Source organism: Spinacia oleracea, chromosome 5, assembly GCF_020520425.1.
Source record: "Spinacia oleracea cultivar Varoflay chromosome 5, BTI_SOV_V1, whole genome shotgun sequence".
Lineage (NCBI taxonomy): Eukaryota > Viridiplantae > Streptophyta > Magnoliopsida > Caryophyllales > Amaranthaceae > Spinacia > Spinacia oleracea.
In genome coordinates, this window is record NC_079491.1 from 41,595,156 (window position 1) to 41,607,901 (window position 12,746).

The following is a 12,746-nucleotide window of genomic DNA, read 5'->3' on the forward strand; positions in this document are numbered from 1 at the left end:
CTTCTGTGACAGTGATCATGGATGCTATCCGTAGTGTAGGTATATCTGCGGAGCAGAGGGTTCGACTTTTCCTCTTGGCTCTGGTGAGCAGAGTGATGGCTCCGAGCAGGAACAACCGGGTGCACATCGGCTTCCTGGCAGCTTTGCAGGATTTGAGGGCTGTTTCGAGCCTCAACTGGGGTGGTATGGCATACGACCACCTCTTGTATGAGATGAAGTGGGCTTCTCGGACTGCGCCCGAGGGCGAACCGAGCATTGCTGCTTTGTGGAGTGTGCTGGAGGTATATGGGACTCCTTGTACTTTGTATTTTGTACTTCACTAGTACAAAAAGTGACCATAGGTGACACCAAATGGTAACGCTTTTAAAGTTGTGAAATTATTCGATGTATACGTAACACTTTAGTAACACATTCATATTAGGTAACACTTGTTTGTAACACTTGAATATAAGGTAACACTTGTTGGTAACACTTTAGTTTAGAAACACCTCAAAATGTAAGTTTTAACTTAAATCAATTAGTTGACCACGTTTTTTTTTTTTTAATTTTTATGATTGTTATATTTTTGTAACATTTTTTTATACAGGAGAGCTTGGGCTGGGCCTGTCTCATGAAAGATTCAGCATGCCTTGGTGCAAGAGTGGCCTTCCCAGTTTCGATCTCAAACACACATCTCCCTTCTTAGTTTCTCTCTTCTCTTTGTTGGTTTCAACAACAGCTTCACCGGTGCTAACAATGGTAGCCGGTCGTCAAAACATGTTATCTTGAGAGTAATCAAACCCAACGATTTTACACTGATGTCTCAAACACGCATTCAGAATACCAGACTTTGATTTCTCTCTCTTTCAATCCCTAATTTATTTAAGTTCAATTCCCAGGTAATTTTTATTTCATTAATTTCATGCTTTTAGAATTTTGATTTCATCTTAATGATAATTAGTTTTGTTTGTGGTAATCGGAAAGGGATGATCAGATCGGATATGCGATTAAAAAAATCAGAAAAGGAAAAATCAAATTGGGTATTTGCCTGAATCGTGGTTTATAGAGCATAAGTCAAATTCTTTGGAATCTTTGATAAGTTTCGATACTCTATGTAAGTCTTTGCTTCGATTAAATACGTAGAAACTAAAAAGAAAATCGTTGTGTTATAATCGTATATATTGTTGCAATTAGGTTTTTGTTTGCTTGAATTCATGGTTAATTGAGCAATATCCAGATTAGGTGGATTAATTCTTGAGTGTTTGTTTATTTGTTTGTTTCATTGTTTGTGATTACTCTCACTACTATAAACAGGTTGGTCTAACAATTTTATGCCAGAGCACTGATGTTTAAGAAAAATGACATTTCGTTTATGATTTTGTGGTTTATCTCATACAAATATGTTAGCTTTTCGAAGTTTGACTTTTATTCTGAAATCTTGTTGTAGGTTTTGTTTTGCTGCTGAAGTTGCAGTAGAAGAGTGTTAGGGTGTATAAATGTACTTAGTTTTGAAAATAGGACAACAACAAGGCAGTAGTATTGGCAGCAATAGCTGTAATAGTGGGTTGTTTTCTAGCTAAGACTCTCATGGAATATCTCTGAAGAAAAGCCTTGATGTTACCCCTTTGAAATCTCAAGCGATGCATTTTCGTCCCCTGTGCTATCATCAGTTAGATGTCAGAGACGTTTGGGTTCCATAAGCTTGTCAAAAACTTGAATGATTTGTTTAATCTCTGTGGCTGCATAATAATTTTGGGATATACTCATTTTGGACTTAGAAATAACCACAAATAGATGATGCGGGAAATGAAGTTATGAGTTTAATAGCCAAGCTCTTTGAGCAAGGTTGGAACCCATAACGTGGATTATCCTTGCGTTTATCATACACAACATGTTTCTTGCTCTGTTTTGTTCTAACGATAATTATTCTCCTTACAATTGGTTTGCAGAAAATATTATCGTTGCTTGAAGAACAAGATGCAGACATTAGAATTCAAGCTGTGACAATTGTTGCAAATTTGGCTGCAAAAGGTGAAGGACTCTAGTTGTTAATTGAATCTGCTACAAAGTATTTGAATTTTTCCACCTATATTGTTAGAAAATTTCATGATTTGAGTCATTTGTCTCACCATGATCTTGCAGAAACAAATCAGGGGAAGATTGTAGAGGCAGGTGGCCGGGATTACTTCCTTGTGTTGAATCATCTTAGAATCTCTGAGAATGAGACCATACATCGAGTTGCTGTTGGCGTTATTGCGAAATAAGCAATGAATGGTGAGTTTAGCTAACCCTTTTTCTGGCTTCTTCCATTATCTTTTCCTTATTCTGCAATTAAGTTTCTCTTTTCTTGCCACTTCTTAAACCAACCAAGAGTTGATTATGGCCCAAGGTGTCGGTTTACCATCAATAACTGCTACTACTAATGCAGAGGATCCCCAAACCCTTCACATGATTGCTGAAGCAATCGCTAATCCTTGTGGCAATGGTTAAACATAAATTTTATAAATGTTTGAGTTCCGAAGTGTCTTAATTGAGATTTATTGTTTTTCCTTCTTGTACTTAAGGACCTTGGGGTCTTAGATGTTGGATCTTAAGAAGTTCCAACTGTAGTTTCAGCTTGTCTGCATCTGCTAGTTCCTGTTTTCTTTGTGCTTGTAGATAATGATATATGAGCTTATTTTCCGGTTTGCCCCCACTACTAGAAAATCCTCTGATGTAGTTTTTTGCATCAATAATTAGATATATTTACCTGCAGAATCTGACTGTGTGAATGTTCGCGTAATCAACTGGTCTTGCTTGTGTATTTTCCTGTTAACTGATGCCTGTTTTTCATCCTTGGACAGCAGGCGACTCTTATATTTGAATGTCAGTTAAAGGTTTTGTATCAGATAGTTCTTAACTGATCAGAACAAATTATTGCCTTAGTGTGCGATTGTACGTGTTTTCATCTGAAAATTCCCAAACTTCCTCGAACTCAATGGCCTTGAACTATATAGTTAGTATACTTATCCAAGTTTTTGTATTCAAACTTATCTCCAACTGAAGTTAATAAGTTGTGAACTGAATTAAAATCCTTGAACGGAACTTGTTAGCCAAAAGCTGAAGTGATAAGAATATATTCTGCCATGTTTTACTTGATTCAGGAATGAACCTATGCACTGTTAGTTCCAGTGTCGCCCTTAACAATTGTTGTCTGTTTCGTCCTTGACACAAAGTAACTGAAGTCGTCCGTTCCGTCCTCGACAGAAAGTAACTGAAATCATCAGCTACAATTTTCATGTCATTCAGGGATTTGGAGTTTGTTAATTTTCCAGGTTGGTTAATTTTTGTAGTTTGTAGTTTTCCAGGTTGGTTAATTTTTGGAGTTTGTAGTTTTCCAGGTTGGTTAATTTTTGCTTGGAATCATCAGTTAACAATTCTAGTGAGGGTAAAAGATGCAAAAGGTTTAGCCCCTTGTTGTTGTGATAGGAATCAAATTTTAAAGAGATGCATGCAACAATGTATACAGGGTCTTAAAATAAATTGTGGCGCTTTTGTTTGCTTCCACACATTTTCAGCTTGATTCGCTATTCCGATTTTGAATTGTACCAAGTAAATAGTAATGTTTTTTTGTGCTATGCACGATATACCCGAGTCTATAGTGGATTCCATGATACATAGGAGTAACAATTTTATTTATTAGGGTATGGTGAACAAAAAGTCTGACTATTTTTTCAGTACAACTTACAAATAAAAATACTAAAATTTTAACATGCTTTTACATACTCCTTTTCTTATTGTTTTCGTGTGGGTTATTTGATTGCAGGTTGCTGCACATTATGTTGCAATGGCTCCTTCCGGACAGATTTTTGATAGGTAATAACAATAGTATACTTATCAACGTACAAATTTTAATCAAGTAATTCCATTCAATTAATACAAATATACGATCAAGTTATCTTCAAATATTTTAGCATCTCTTGTGCCTTAGCAAAACACCATCCTTGAAACTTCTTCTGATGATAGAATTGGTAAAGCAGTACCGCTATTACATAGCGTCATTTGGTTTTGTCGAATCATTAGGTCAATTCACGAGTACTTAGGAAATAAGGTTTGTTCAGATAATACCTTCAACCTTCATGCTGCTAGGTCTCCCTACCTATATTTATAGCAAATCTCTTATGCCTCGTATTGTAGTTTACAAGTGTATCATTGGTTGTCCAGTTCTAATGAGAGGAAATCTCTTATGCCTCATATTGTAGTTTACAAGTGTATCATTGGTTGTCTAGTTCTAATGAGAGCTTTTCTTACACCTCTTCCATGCTCCATCTCCTAGTTATGCCTTACGAACTGCCTTGTTGCTGCAGAAGCTCTGCTACATAATCCCTTGTTGCTGCTGCTATAGAAGATAGCAGTTTCCTTTTTCTAAGGGTAAACTTAAACATCAATTACAGAATTACAGTAAATTGAAAAAATACATGACTATTATCAAAGATCAGAGTTATACAGTTCTAGGTTCTACAAACAACATGACTTATTACAGTTTCTACTTTGATCAGAGTATTATCCATCATTTGAACTTTAATCTCCCAGATTTTTTACCAACATTTTGCTAAAAACTCTGTTATCATTCACCTTGTTTTAGGCTTTTAAGCTTTAAGTGGTGCTTATTGGATTGAGTACTAAATATCTCTAAACAGGATCCACCAGGCAAGCTCTTTAAACATGATTGCTTTGGTAATCCAATCATCTTTTATCTTTGTTTGCTAATGAGTAGTGCTTTACTTTGTTTTGTCTATTCGGGTTCTTTAAATTCACACGGTTGATTTTTGTCTTAAGTTATTGGTATTTGAGAAATGTTTTGTATACAAATTAGCACCCCCCCCCCCCCCCACGCACACACACACAAAAGCTATTAACTGTTGCCACACTGCCTTGGGCCTTTCTTCCGCATATATTTCACTGCGAGACATCTTAGGTGAGTGATACGGAGTATAATTTATAAATGTGACCAAAAAAGAAAAAGAAAGTGAAAGAAATTTTTAGGAGTGGAGGATTTATTAAGCTTAATTATAAGGATGTACTTCAGCTAAATAAGGATGTACATGATGTAGGAAGTACAGGATTAAGCTGAATTATGAGAATTATAATACAAGAAGTAAAGCTTGTAGATGATTTATTAAGCTGAATTATAAGATGAATTAATTTATTAATATTAAATTATTAAGTCAATATAAGCAGCAGATTTAATACTGTACTCCCTGTACTAGCTTGGCACATCCTTCTAAACCCTCTTAATAGAGGCCTTGCTATCGTTCTTCATGTAATTCCTGTACTGCATGCGCTTGGCACATCCTTTGTTTCATCTTAACTTCAGTTCTTGTAATGCAATGTGTGGTTGTGCTTTACATGATTATGGATGTTGGATCTTACTAATTTTATACTTCTTATAGGATCAAGATGATGGATTGGATCGGATCGGATCGGATAGCGAATGAAGATTAAAGTTGACATCGAGAATCATGGATTGGATCGGATAGCAAATGAAGTTGAAAAGATAGAAGACATTTTGTTTTGGATTATACATTTTAGTTTTGGATATGATCATCTGATTTTTTTTTGAACATATATAATAATGTAATTTTCATAGATTGTACATCAAATACTATTATTTTAATTTATTAGGGAGCGGGTTGTGCTCCCTCCCTTTAGTTGTTTCCTTGTTTGAAACTTATTTTGTCTACTACCTTTTGGTAATAAAATCGCTATTTTACCAAAAAACAATTATAATTTTACTATTTATTATAAATATTATTATTATTATTATTTGTGAACCAATTTTGTAATATTTGTTAAATTATTATATTTAATGAAAAGCATTACTTTGCAAGTGTTACAATAGATATTAAAAAGTGTTAAATATGTAATGTTACATAAGAATAGAAAAGTGTTCCTAAATAATGAAGAAGGTGTTACGTTATATGGTGAAAAGTGATACCTATGATTCAATAAAGTGTTACTGTAAATCAAAAGATGATATAAAAAAGTGATACTAATGGTTAAAAAGTGTTACCTAAGATATTATGAGTAACACTTTTAAAGTGGTACAATAGGAATGGAAAAGTGTTACATAAAATTATTTTTGGTAACACTAGTAAAAGTGTTATCATATGTTATTAAAAGTGTTACCTAATAGAATAGGTAGCACGAGCAGATATATCACCCATAAAGTGTTACCTATAATCTATGGAAACACTTTACCCCCTTTATGTAACAGTTTTTTGGTGTTACCTAAAGTTAATTATGTACTAGTGCTTGTATGCTTGTATCTTGAACTTGACTGATGCTTTGCTTGTTTTTGAAAGATTTGGATGTACGAGCACTTCCCGACTTTGGCGCCGGATCGTGCTGGAAATGCGGCTTACCCGTATGCTGCCTCTTGGATAGGAGCGGTGCGCAGGAGGGTGCCTCTGTCGGCCTCCCACAGAGCTTGGCGGGTTCTACTCGTCAGTGAGGTAAACTCTTGTACTGTTTTGTTCTCTTGTATTTGTATTTGTATAGTTGCCTGAATTGTCTGCTCTGTAGGTGGTTTGACGTCCTGTTGCTGACGCGCCTATACCCGTTTCGGCCGCTCGGGACCATTTCTTGTCTTCGAGGCGGGACTTGCTCCCAGGCGTGTATCGCCATATGTGGTACTTGGGGGAGCGCGTGTCCCTTCAGCACAGTGCGGGGGACAGGCTTGTCCCTAAGGATCCACCGGGATCCATGTTGGCGCTAGACGATGAACTCGCCCAGCTCTACTCGAATGCTGGCGATGCTGTTTGCCTCCCTTGGGAGAACTTGTAGATAGGAGGGGTCTCTATGAGGACCTTCTGGGGAGACTCGTTCCACCTGTACGCTTCGTACTGCCGGTGAGCTTTTGAATCTTGCATCTTGTATTCTTGTATTCTCGTATTCTTGTATCCTTGTATGTTGGTTTGATTGTATGATTGGATGATTGTATGTAGGAGGAGGAGGTTGATCCTGAGGACATTCCCTATGCTGATAGGGTCGTCCGCTATGAGAACTCGGACGGGGAACAGGTGGAGGTGACCATTCCTGTAGCTTCTCCTCCGCACCGGAGATCGTATGATGATGTACTTGAGCATTATGCTGCTGTCAGAGTTGTATTTGCTTGATTTTGATTGTAATCTTGTATCTGGAAATTGATCTTGAATTTTGTATGCAGGCGCCTCGGGTGAGAGTGCGTCGCTGGATGCTTCTGATTGATTCCTTGAAGAGGCATTTTGCTAAGCGAAGCTTTCTGGCCGGGACAGAGAGGTGTTTTTCTTGACTTTGAAATTTGTATTTTGGAAAAAAAACAAAACTTGGATGTTGATTCTTGAGATTTGTACTTTGTATAGGAGCGCCGTCGAGGTCGTAGAGGTTCTGTTGACAGGGAGCCTCAAGCGGAGACTTCATTGAGGCAGGAAGAACCAAGCTTGGATCTGGGACAGGGGTCCCGTGCTGGTACTTTCCAGAGGCATTATGATGCTGGTAGGGGAGCTGCCCCTTTTGTATATGTTGATCCCACCAGGCATTCTTTTGGGGATGCGAGCAGTTCGAGGCCTTTTGTTCCTCCCCCTGGTTACTACTTCGGAGGGAGCGGTCCTCAGCCTTGGGGTGCGGATGCTTGGGCTTATTGGTCAGAGATGGAGAGGATGCGTCAGGCTTAGATGTTTGGGACACTGCCCCACTTCATGGGGATGCGCCTTATCATTACCCTTCCCCTCAGCAGGTAGTTTATCCTTCTCCTAGCACTCTTCGTATCTCGGAGCAGGAGCCTGGTACCCCCGGGACAGAGCTGGATGGGGATCTGGAGCGTTACCGGAGCCGCAACAGGAGTAAAGAGCCTGTGATTGATATTACGGCTGGTAATGACTCGGACTGACCCTGCATGGTAGCGAGTTCCAGCTTGCCTTGGTTTGACTTTTTTGTATGGATGGTACTTGTATTGTACGGTTTGGAACTTGAATTTTGTATGGTTGTATGGTTTTGACCTTCAACTGGTTTGGAATTTTGAAGCTTGGTTTTTTGTATGTTTGAAAGTTTGAACTTGTATGCGTTGTGTGTGCCTTTGAAATTTGTAGCTATATGTTTGCATGAGAAATTTGCAAAAAATTTGAAAACATTTGCCCATTTTTTCGGGTGTATATACCCACTATAAGCCCCCACTTTGACTGAGGTTTTTTGGTTTAGAAAAAGCGCAAGTCAAAGTATATTCAACTTTTGATATGCGTATGCAGACTCGACTTGGGACGCCGATCTAGGACTAGAATGCTTGACTTTTGAATTATTGACCTGAAATCTGCCCGAAGCGCTGACTCGGACTGCTTAAAATTGCGCGGCTTGCGGCTTTGGAATCTTGAATAATGGAGGTTGTACTCTGTTGTCCGAAGCACTAAAGGGTGTGTACTCGGAGTCATAAAGGAGGACGGTGGCCTCGTCCTTCGTTGTAGGCCCCTGCGTTTGGCGCAGGGCTCGGCGCCTGGCGCCAGTGTGCTGTCGTGCAAGCCGACTCTTGTATAAATAGGGAGCTTGTCGGATCATTCTTATGCAACAATCCTTCCCTGCTATCCTTTGCATACTGCTTCCTCACGAAAAAGAAGAGAGAATATGGCTATGTCTTTTGAGTGTGCCTTGAACTCGTGGCTCGGTTCGCTAGGAAAATTGGAGAAAAGGGAGCTTGATGGCCTGCATCTTGGGGTGCTCGCCTCCTTTCGATTTGTAAAACTTGATGTACACTTCATTCTTGCTGCTGTGGAGGCTTGCGATCCGAATCATCATGTCTTCCGCTTCGGGAATAATGAGGTATGTCCCCTCCCTGAGGAATTTAGTGCTATATTGGGGTGGCCCATTATGCTGGAGCCATGCATGCCCAGTGTTGAAGAACATTTTTTCTAGGGTTTTGAAAGATATTTGGGCTTGAAGTCCCCACTTTTGAGTGCTGTTGTATATGGCAGAGGGGTGGATTTGTCCCTCCTTGTCACCTCTTTAGCTGGGCTTGATTTCCCCAAGCCTTTCTGCTTAAGGGCCTTGAGTTTTTGTATCTTTGCTCGCTTCCTCTTTTCGAAACAGGGGTTTGGCAATGGTGATGCCTCCCCAATAGAGATTGTAGAGAAATTGTCCAATGGTCGGGACCCAATACCGCTCGTGATTGGCGAAACATTGATGGGCCTTGACATGTTGAAATCGGACCCCTCTTCCTTGCCGTCGGGAAGTCCGGTATTATTCCAAGTAAGGATGTGGAGTTTTCTTGTATATTGAACTTGTACTTGTATTTTGAAGGTTGAATATTGAAATGTTTTTCTTCTATACTCCCCAAGGTCTTGCTTATGGAGAGGCTCATGCTGGTGGCACCACCGGAGAACATGGAAAGCTATAATAGAAAGGGATTCACTGTGCAGCGCATGGTATATGGCCGGCTTTCTTTAGATAAGTGGCGAAGTGCACTTTCTAAAATTGGATCTTGTATATGGTGGGTAGTTCCTTGGTGGGGAATTGCTGCTATGAGACATGCCCCAGGTTCTACTGCCTGCAGGGTGCCAAGCCTCACAATGCTGGTCTTCTACTCGCCTGCTAGATTGATGAGACAGTATGGCTTGAAACCGGAAGTCCCGGACTGTGCAGAAGAGAACCCGAAACCTGTTGTTCTGAATGCCAATCGACTTGAAGTTTGGAGGCGGTATTGGGTCGCTAAACCATTCTTGAGTGTTCAATACCCGCCCGAGCCTGATATTCTGTCTGCAGGGTACATTGTATGGATGAATGGCCCAAGCCAGAGGGACATTTCTTTCTCCGGGCCAGCTAGAGTCCGCGGTTCTAGAGCTAGACGCCCTGCATCAACTGATTATGAGGAAGGTGACGGGAGTGTGGCCCACCCGGTGCTTGACCGTTCGGAGTCCAAAGGAGGTTCGTCATCCTCCCGTCTTGGAAGACTAGCAAGTTCCTTCTCCCGCCGCTTGGGAAAGGTGAAGATTGATGATTGATTGCAGGAAGAGTCAGGGGATAGTACTCAAGGTGCCAAGACTTAAGAGCATAGTCGCCCGACCCTAGATCTTTGTAGGCTAATGTGTTTGAAGTTGTATTGGAAGGAATTGTGTTTTAAGAATGTGTTTGGAAAATGTGTTTAGAAAATGTGTTTAGGAAGTGAAAAGACTTTTGAACTTTGCTTCACTTGATCCTGAGCTTGTATTAGCTTTGAAGGCTTTAGAGCCAAATAAATGGTTATTGTGTTAAATTCCGCTTGAACATGCTTTGCTTTGAATTGGCACGTTTGGAATAAAGACAACAACAATTGAATTTTGAATTTGATTTGATTTTTAGGATGCCCGTAATTGAGGAAATTTTGAATTTTTTGTATTAAAGTGGTCGGGCCTCGAAATGAGGTTGCCTACGTGTCCCGTTAAAGAATCAGGCCGGACGTAGTTCTAACCCTTACAGGACTTTGAATTGGATTCTTGAATTTGAACATAGAACTTAGACATAGAATTTCTTGAGTTAATCGAGGTTTGTGAGAGATCGGAATTCTGTTCCATCGATGTTTGTTAGTTCGACTGCTCCCCCGAAGAGGATTTTCTTGACAATGTATGGGCCTGCCCAGTTGGGTTTGAATTTTCCCCTTGGGTCCATGATGCTTTTGCGAAGGGTTTTCAGGACAAGCTCGCCTTCCTTGATGTTTCAGGTTCTGACCCTTTTGTTGAAATGTCTGGCCACTCGGCACTGATAGACTTGTATGTGGTGAGCGGCTTGAAGCCGATTCTCATCAAGCATGATTAGCTCATCATACCTAGGTTGTACCCATGCAGCTTCTGGGATTTTGCTTTTGAGGACTATCCTTAGAGAAGGTATCTCCAGCTCGATAGGTTGTACTGCCTCCATTCCATTGAGCAATGAGAATGGGGTTGCACTAGTTGAAGTGCGAATTGAAGTTCGATACCCCCACAATGCGAAGTGCAGCTTCTGGGAAGTCTTTGTAATTGGTTGTCATTTTCATGATGATGGTTTTGATATTCTCATTGGCTGCTTCGACTGCACCATTGGTGTGTGGGCGGTAAGGCGAAAAGCGATGATGTTGAATTTTGTACTCGGTGAATAGATCTTCACACTCTCCTTGAAAATGGGTTCCCTGGTCACTAATGAACTCGTGAGGAACTCCGTATCTGCATATGATGTTTTTTAGTATGAACTGGGCCACTTGCTTGGAACCCAACACTTTGAATGACCTGGCCTCGACCCATTTGGTGAAGTAGTCGATAGCAACTAGTATGAACTCATGAGCCCCGGTGCCCGTTAGAGTGACTTTGCCAATGACGTCGATACCCCAGGATGAGAATGGCCACGGCGATGATTGAGAGTATAGCAATGATGGGGGAATGTGCTTTAGATTCGCACACTTTTGACAGGTAGGACATTTCTTGACAAAGAAGTGGCAATCCCGCTCGAGGGTAGTCCAGTAGTATCGAGCCCTGATGATTTTGAGGGCCAACATCTTCCCGTTAATGTGGGTGCCACAGACTCCGGCATGTATGTTGTCCATGACTCTTTGAGCTTCGTGCTTGTCAACACATCGGAGATTAGGGCCGCTAGGGGACCTCTTGTATAGAATGTCGCCTTCTATGATGAAATTTGTTGATTGTAGTCGTAGAGCCCTTTGATTATTGCTTGAAAAGTGTGGGGGATACTCTGAATTTTGCATATACCTTTGGATGTCTGTAAACCAAGGTTCATCTCTGTCTTGCTCGACGTCGTCAATAGCATGGACATATGCTGCTTCTTGACGCGTTTTAATTGTAAGTGGCATTTCGGCCATGCCATTTGGAATGTTGATCATTGAGGCCAACTTTGCCAGTGCATCGGCGAATTGGTTCTCCTCTCTTGGGAGGTATGTATAGCGAAGCTCTTCTACTTGCTCAGACAGCTGCTCAAGATAGGACTGGTATGGAGCCAAGCTCTCGCTCCTTACTTTCCATTTGCCGGAAATTTGATTGATGATTAGGGAGGAATGCCCGTAGACTCGAAGTTTCTGGACACCTAATGCTAACGCGGCTTCCAGGCCCATAATGCATGCTTCTTATTCTGCCGCATTGTTTGTGACGTTGAATTGCAGTTTTGCTGATATAGGAATGTGGGTGCCATCTGGGGCTACTAGAATCATTCCAACACCACATCCGTTCTGATTTGACGCACCGTCAAAATGCATTGACCAACTGTCATCACTTGTCATTAAGATTTTCTCATCGGGTAAGTCGTAATCATCCTCTTCTGCCTCGATAGGACAGTCGACTAGGAAGTCTGAGACTGTTGAACCCTTGATAGACTTATGCGGAATGTATTTGAGATCGAATTCTGCTAGCATGACCAACCACCTGGACAACCGTCCGTTGAGAGCTGGTTTTTCGAATAAATATTTGAGAGGATCCGCTTTGCTGATTATATGCACTATATGGGAGAGCATGTAGTGTCGTAGTTTCTTCGTGGCCCAAACTAAGGCGATGCTGAGTTTCTCGAGCTGAGTGTATTTGGTCTCGTACTCGATCAACTTTTTGCTTATGTAGTATACGGCATTCTCCTTGCCTTCAATTTCCTGGGCGAGCATGGCCCCTACTGCTGAATCTGTTGTTGTGAGGTAGAGCCCGAGGGGAATCCCTAGCATGGCAGGCTTTAGTACTGGTGGGTTTGAAAGATAGTTCTTGATAGTGTCGAACGCATACTGACAGTCGTCATCCCACACTTTGGGCTCGCTTTTC

The 12,746-nt window shown here is 40.8% G+C and overlaps 1 long non-coding RNA gene across 5 annotated transcripts; it reads left to right on the forward strand.

The window, feature by feature from the left end:
- Positions 1–613: 613 nt before the first annotated feature.
- Positions 614–5,675, forward strand: LOC110775421 (uncharacterized). 5 transcript variants are annotated; one of them, XR_008920980.1, is made up of 7 exons: positions 614–878; positions 974–1,093; positions 1,427–1,824; positions 1,929–2,010; positions 2,122–2,253; positions 3,785–3,834; positions 5,412–5,675. It is a non-coding gene; the product is annotated as an uncharacterized lncRNA (long non-coding RNA). The 5 variants fall into 5 exon arrangements; XR_008920981.1 differs by lacking the exon at positions 974–1,093 and having other exon boundaries at positions 616–878; XR_008920979.1 differs by lacking the exon at positions 1,427–1,824 and having other exon boundaries at positions 621–878; positions 964–1,093.
- Positions 5,676–12,746: the final 7,071 nt, after the last annotated feature.